General features: G+C 51.9%; 1 pseudogene; it reads left to right on the top strand.

The window, feature by feature from the left end:
• The first annotated feature begins 201 nt into the window (after nt 1-201).
• On the top strand, nt 202-7054 carry LOC123050667 (probable indole-3-pyruvate monooxygenase YUCCA10; annotated as a pseudogene).
• The last annotated feature ends 559 nt before the right edge of the window (nt 7055-7613 follow it).

Below are 7613 nucleotides of genomic sequence, written 5' to 3'. Positions count from 1 at the left end.
AACAATCGATCAACGGTGTGTTTCCTACCTATTTTGTACCAGTACACGCTTTCACAACCAACAACGGCTCCATTTTTAGATGGAAATACTCCTACACACTAGGATTAGGCCTCAATAAATATTTACCTTTTTCATCCCTCTATCCATAAAACAGATTGGCCCATGAAGGATACCAGTATATGTATGCCCCCATACACGAGCATGGCATCCAAAGTTCATCGAGCAAACACACAAACACTGGACTACCACCGAACTTATCCCACCACTTTGTCAAGTCTTCTCTTTGAAATGGAGTGTGTTACAGTGTTGATTGTTGGTGCTGGGCCAGCATGCCTCGCAATGGCAGCATGCCTTAGCCAATTCTCAATTCCTTATGCCATCGTCGAGCGCGAGAGCTGTAGCGCGTCACTCTGGCGCAACCGCGCGTATGATCGCCTCAAGCTGCATCTCGCAAAGGAGTTCTGTGAGTTGCCACACATGTCATACCCTATAGATGCACCAACATACATACCAAAAACCTTGTTTGTGAAGTACTTGGATGACTATGTGGAGCGTTTCAACATTCAACCAAAGTATCTCACCAGCGTGGAGTCATCCACATATGACAATGATGAAAAATGTTGGTCCATTGTGGAAAAGGACATGTCAAAGTGCACCACAGTCAAGTTCACGGCGAAGTTTCTTGTTGTGGCAAGTGATGAGAATAGTGCAGAGAATATTCCAATGTTCCCTGGACTGGAAAACTTTCCAGGTGATGTTATCCACTCCTCAAGATACAAGTCAGGCAAGAGCTACTCTGGCAAGAATGTATTGGTCATTGGATCTGGCAACTCCGGGATGGAAATTGCTTATGACCTTGCGACCCATGGTGCCAACACATCGATTGTTATACGAAGCCCGGTACGTACATGCACTATATATTTTCATTGGGTGCATGAACGCAAATTCTTAGTATAGTTATTAATAGAAGAGATGCCATTTTCAGTGTTATTACTAATAGGAAGTATTTCACATAGAAAAAGAGATGGACTGTTTTATATCACACACAAACAACTGAAAGAATAGAGGAACCACATGACAAAAATGTCTTGCTTGAAAGAAGAAATTTTATGAATTTTTTTATCATGCATACTTTAAAAGAGGTGTGACATGTTTTGTGGTTGCAGATTCATGTGATGACAAAGGAATTAATTCGTTTGGGGATCACACTTGCTCACCGTCTTCCATTGAATCTAGTGGATAAAATCCTTGTTATGGCATCGTATTTAATATTTGGAGACCTGTCACAGCATGGCATCACAAGGCCAAAAATGGGTCCAATGACCCTCAAATCAGAAACAGGCCGATCTGCAGTAATTGATGTTGGGACTGTTGGATTGATCAAAAAAGGCATCATCAAAGTAAGTATATCCTTGACATGACATAAATTTATAACATATGTTGATTCGATATGCCAAGTTATCAATGTATTTTTATCTCCTAAAGGTTCAAGGGAGCATTAGTAAGATCAGGGGCAACATAGTTAAATTTTTGTTGCCGGAATCGCTACAGTAACTGTAATTTTGAAGAAGTTCAGAGGAGAGGTGGAGACGAACGACAGTGGTTTTTGTGCCGCACTGAAAGTTGCAGCGTTTTCTGTTATTACTCTCTGCTATATCTCTTGTTACAGTAGTTGACTACTAGCTAGCTACCTCCCGATCCGCCGGATATGATCCGATTTTGCTGCGCCATCCCACAGCCTCGTCTCACAGCTTTTGCGGATCGGAAGAACAGGTAAAACGCGGGATCGTGTGCAGAGTGCAGCACGCCCGTCCTAGCTACTTGCACGGGCCACATGCGGCCATGCATTATTAACAGAAAACTAAACTAACCATCGTGACAACAGAGATTACAGGAAGCTAACATTTCACCCCCTTAATCTCTTTGTCCATTCCCAATCCTAGCTACTCCCAGACGCTGCCGTAGCTTGATGAACTGCACCCTGCCCAACGCCTTCGTCAGAAGATCAGCTAGTTGGTCCTTGGTGCCCACATGATCAATTTGCACTTTTCTGGTTTCCATGCAGTCACAGACATAGTGAAACTTGATGTCAATGTGTTTGCTGCGGTCATGGTGAACAGGGTTTTTGCTTAGCTCAATCGCTGATTTATTGTCCACCATCAGTTTGAAGCTCTCCGGTGTCTCTCCCTTCATGTCTGCGAGCAGACTGTTGAGCCACACACCCTGACATGTTGCTGCGCATGCTGCCACATATTCTGCTTCACAAGAAGAGAGAGCAACAATTCTCTGTTTCTGGGAGCTCCATGTGATCAGGTTCTTACCGAGGAAGAAGACTTGACCTGATGTGCTCTTTCGATCTCCAACATCTCCCCCATGATCAGAATCACTGAACCCAAGCAAGTGTGCACTGCTGTTTCCTGCTCTGTAGGTGCAGCCATAGCTCATTGTGCCCTTTATGTAACGCAGAATTTGCTTGACGGCTGCCCAATGATGAGTACTTGGTTTCTCCATGAAGCGACTGACGATCCCAACGGCATGAGCTATGTCAGGACGGGTGTTTACCAGGTAACGTAGACTGCCAATAACTCTGCGATACAGTGTTGCATCCACAGGTTTGCCCCCGTCTTCCTTAACCAGCTTCAGTCTGCACTCCATGGGAGTGGTGCAGCTGTTGCAATCACTCATACCAGCCACTTCCAGGATCTTTCCGGCGTAGCTCTGCTGTTTGAGTGTGATCACCCCATCTCCTTGTTCCACTTCTATGCCCAAATAGTAACTGAGACGGCCAAGATCACTCATCTGAAATAACTGGCACATTTGTCGCTTGAATTCCTCGATCTCTGTCAGACTTGTTCCTGTGATGACAAGGTCGTCTACATAGACACCCACCAGCAAGAAGGATTGCTTGTCACCACGGCGATACACTGCATGTTCGAGAGGGCTTCGGGTAAAACCCAATGACGCCATGGAATCATCAAACTTTGCATACCATGCTCGTGGAGCCTGTCGTAGGCCATACACTGCCTTCCGCAGCTTCAACACACTCTGCTCCTTGCCAGCGATGACGTATCCCGGTGGCTGGGCCACATAAACCTCTTCACTGAGCTCGCCGTTCAGAAATGCCGATCTTACGTCCATGTGATGAACTTCCCAACCAGAGTGTGCGGCGAGCGCGAGCAGCAGTCTGACAGTTTCAATCCGCGCCACAGGAGCAAAAACTTCCTCAAAGTCCACCCCCTGACGCTGTACATATCCCTTGGCGACAAGGCGGGCTTTGTGCTTGACGATGTTGCCCGCTGGATCGCGCTTGACCCGGTACACCCACTTGAGGCCGATCGCCTTGTGTCCGGCAGGCAGCGAGACAAGTTCCCAGGTCTTGTTGTCGATGATGGACTACATCTCGCTGTCCATGGCGCCCTTCCATGCCTTGTCCGTGAGGGCCTCATCCACGTCTCGCGGCTCCTTGGCGCTGAACAGACAGCGCACGAGCAAGCAGCTGTCGAACTGATCGTAGACGGCCTCATCCTCTGTTTCAGCCATCACCCCGGACATGCGCCGGTAGCGGCGTGGCTGTCCACTCTCCACGTCGCACCCATCATCGTGCGTGAGCGGCGTGGCCCACTTCGAGTCTCGAGTCGCCACGGGTGTGCTCAAGGCCGGCGAAGCTGGGTGTGCTGCTGGAGTGGAGGGCCCGGTGTCATGTGCGCCCGGAGTGCATGGCGTTGGCGTCACGGGCGCCGTGGCCGTCACGGAGCGCGGCGTACAGGTGAACGCTTCTCCCGTGTCAACCTTCGTGGTGCCGTGCTCGGTGATGTACTCGACGGTGAACGTGCGTGGTGCGGTGACCACGCTCGGAGCGCTGTGTGCCTCCCAGTTCCAAGCCCTGCTTTCCTCAAACAGCACATCACGCGTCACCTGCACCTTGTTAGTACTGGGATCATACACCCTGTACCCTTTTGTACCTTCCTCATAGCCAACGAACACCATGGGAGTTGAGCGATCAGAGAGTTTTGTGACGCCGGGGCCGATTCTCTTGACATGCACCGTGCAACCAAATGTACGCATGTGCTGCACAGTGGGCGGTCGTCCACGCCACGCCTCGTATGGCGTCACTCCGGTGAGACTCCTCGTCGGCGTCCTGTTGAGGATGTACACAGCCGTCCTCACCGCCTCCGCCCAGAAGAGCGCCGGCATGGCCATGCTTTTCAGCATGCACCGCGCCATCTCGACGACGGTTTGGTTGCGGCGCTCGACAACCCCGTTCTGCTGGGGTGTGTACGGGGCTGTGGTGTAGTGCTTGACGTCATGGTTGATGCAGAACTCCGCGAACTCGCTGGAGTTGAACTCGCCGCCCCGGTCCGAGCGGAACACGCGCAGTTTGCACTGGCCCTCGGCCATGGTCTTGATCCTTTTGAAGCGCTCGAGCGCCTCGTCTTTCGACTTCAGAAGCTCCACCCACATATAGCGGCTATGATCATCAACGACGAGGATAAAGTACTTGTTACCTCTCGGCGTCGCCGGCGATATCGGGCCGCACAAGTCGGTGTGGACGAGCTCCAGCCCTTTCTCCGCTCGATACTCTGTGGCCCGCGGGAACGGCGATCTGTGTTGTTTCCCAAGTACGCAGCCGTCGCAGTATTCCACCACGCGGTCGATCTCCGGCATGCCCTTGACCATGCCCTTTGTGGACATGGCGCGCAGCGCCCGGAAGTGAAGATGACCCAGGCGCGCATGCCAGCGCCAGGTCACGTCGTCGCTCTTCGAGAGCAAACAAGTGTGCGTGTCGATCGTGAGTACGCCGGTGTACAGGCGCGTCACCGTGCGCTTGACGCGGGCTAGGACACGCCGCACTGGATCCTGGATCGTCATGATGCCGTCCCTGATGTCGACCGTGCACCCGCCCTCATCGAGCTAACCCACGGAGAGTATGTTACTCCGCAGGCTAGGGATGTAGAACACCCCAGTGAGTGCCCGCTGGTCTCCACTCTGGCCGCGGAACACGACGGAGCCACGTCCGCGTATCGCCACGGTCGATCCGTCCCCGAACTTGACAGTGCCATGCACGGTCTCGTCCAGCGTCGCGAACACGTGCCGCTCACCGGTCATGTGGCTGCTCGCCCCTGTGTCGAAGTACCACACGCCCTCCGGCGACGGCACTGGGACGAGCTTCTCCTCGTTGAGGTAGACGGCCTGCGGCGCGACGACGTGGGTCGTGCTGATGCCGGTGACCATGGCCATGAACAGGCCCTGGTCGTGTTCGTCGCCGGCGCGCACTAAATTGGCCTGTTCTTGCTTGCCCGCTTGCTCCTGCTCCCGCAGCCAAGTCCTGCACTCTTTCTTCCAGTGCCCTGGGATGCCACAGTGGTGGCACTTTCCTTTCTTTCTCTTGCCGCTGGATCCGCCAGAGCCGCCTGCCCCGGCGTTCCCCGGCGCGCTCTTGCCAGCGCCCTGGGCCTTGGCCTTGCCGGGCGCATTGCTCTTGCCGATGTTGCCGCCGCCACCGCCTGACGACGAGCCTCCGCCGCCGCCCGCCTTCTCGCGGGCCAGCCACTCCTCATGAGTGAGCAAGAGGCGCCCGGCGTTCTGTGCTCCATCGTCGAGGTCGTAGTGGTCCTCGCAGGCGGAAAGGCGGCCGACGAGCTCCTCGATGGTCATGGTTTTCAGATCGATCGGGGACTCAATCGCCATGGCCATCGGGCGGTACCGCCGCGGCACCACGCGAAGGAATTTCTGGACCGCCTTGTGCTCGGAGACCGGGTCGCCGTACAGCTCCAGATCGGTGACTAGGGCCGAAAGCCGCAACCCGAAATCCTCGACGGACTCGCCGTCCTTGAACCTGAGATCTTCGAACTCCCGCCGGCGCACCTGCGCCTTGGCCTCGCGGGCGCGCTCACTGCCCATGCGCATGGTCTTGATTGTCTCCCACGCCTTCTTCGCCGTGTCCTTGGCGGCCAGCACGCGCAGCATCTCCGGTGGGACGCCGGTCAGAAGGATCTGTAGCGCGCGCCGGTCATCGTTCTCGTCGGCGGCGTCGTCGGTCACCGCACACCAGACGCGGGCGACCTGCAGCTTGACCTGCATCACTAGCGCCCACTCCTGGTAGTTGGTGCGCGTCAGCATCATCGACGTCCCGGCTCCTTGCGCACGACGCGCTCCACCACACGGAGCTCGCCGCTGCCGGTGAGGCGCGCGAGCGGCGCCTTGGACGACGGTGTCTTCCTCTTCTTCTCCTCCGTTTCTGAGTCCGACATGACCGCAATGGATCAAACACCACTCGATCAACCAGGCGCAAGATCAAACACCTGCTGCTCTAATGCCAACTGTTGTTGCCGGAATCGCTACACTAACTGTAATTCTGAAGAAGTTCAGAGGAGAGGTGGAGACGAACGATAGTGGTTTTTGTGCCGCACTGAAAGTTGCAGCCTTTTCTGTTATTACTCTCTGCTATATCTCTTGTTACAGCAGTTGACTACTAGGTAGCTACCTCCCGATCCGCCGGCTATGATCCGATTTTGCTGCGCCATCCCACAGCCTCGTCTCACAGCTTTTGCGGATCGGGAGAACAGGTAAAACGCGGGATCGTGTGCAGAGTGCAGCACGCCCGTCCTAGCTACTTGCACGGGCCACATGCGGCCATGCATTATTAACAGAAAACTAAACTAACCATCGTGACAACAGAGATTACAGGAAGCTAACATAAATATCAATGCAGTAAAAGAATGTCATTTGATGCAATTGTGTTTGCAACTGGATACAAAAGCACGGCAAATATGTGGCTCAAGGTAATATAGCTTGTGTTTGAACATGTCTGAGTTTGTTTCTTGGTGTAACCATTATTAAATCTGCTAACAAGGTCTATGTGTTGTTAATCCAGAATGGTGAGAGCATGTTAAATGGCAATGGACTGCCCATCCAAAAATATCCGAATCATTGGAAAGGTGAAAATGGGCTCTACTGTGCTGGGTTGGCGAGGAGAGGATTAGCTGGTATTGCAACAGATGCCAAGAATATCGCTAATGACATCAAATCTGGGATGGATTCTATGTCAAGTTAAATCATCTTTTACATGTAGTTTACCATGGCAAGCTGCTAGAAGGTCGATTCTTTGAGAAATATATCCATTGTGTCACCTTTGTATCTAGCTTTTAGACAAGTAAATTTATGTTTATTTTAAGGTTCATATGTGCCCCGGAGAGAGATGTACTATTATACTATAATCAAGGGCTTTGTACTCTTATTACGCGGAGAGATTTCTAATTTTGGTTGAACCTACAACTGTGTATTATATTTTATTTACTTGAATTTATATGTGCAAAAGGCATGCGCTCAATACTCTATTATCTATACCAAAATCTTGTGTGGCGTGTTTACCCCATCAACATACAACTGTAGGAGGTAGTAATCACATCAGCCTAAAATAAATGCATAGTTCACTGCATCCATCGCCAGTGCTGTAGTGCTATTCAGTCTTAGAATGGCACTAGTTATCATCCCGTGCATCTGCATGGGGTAGCTGACGTACTATAAATCATTAAAAATATTTGTGAACATATTTAGAGACTTAAAACTAAAACTTAGAAGACCATATGACGGAAAACTACTATTTAGAACGT

Source organism: Triticum aestivum, chromosome 2D, assembly GCF_018294505.1.
Source record: "Triticum aestivum cultivar Chinese Spring chromosome 2D, IWGSC CS RefSeq v2.1, whole genome shotgun sequence".
NCBI classification, from domain to species: domain Eukaryota; kingdom Viridiplantae; phylum Streptophyta; class Magnoliopsida; order Poales; family Poaceae; genus Triticum; species Triticum aestivum.
Note: the sequence above shows the minus strand (reverse complement) of the source record. Positions and strands in the feature narration are given on the sequence as shown.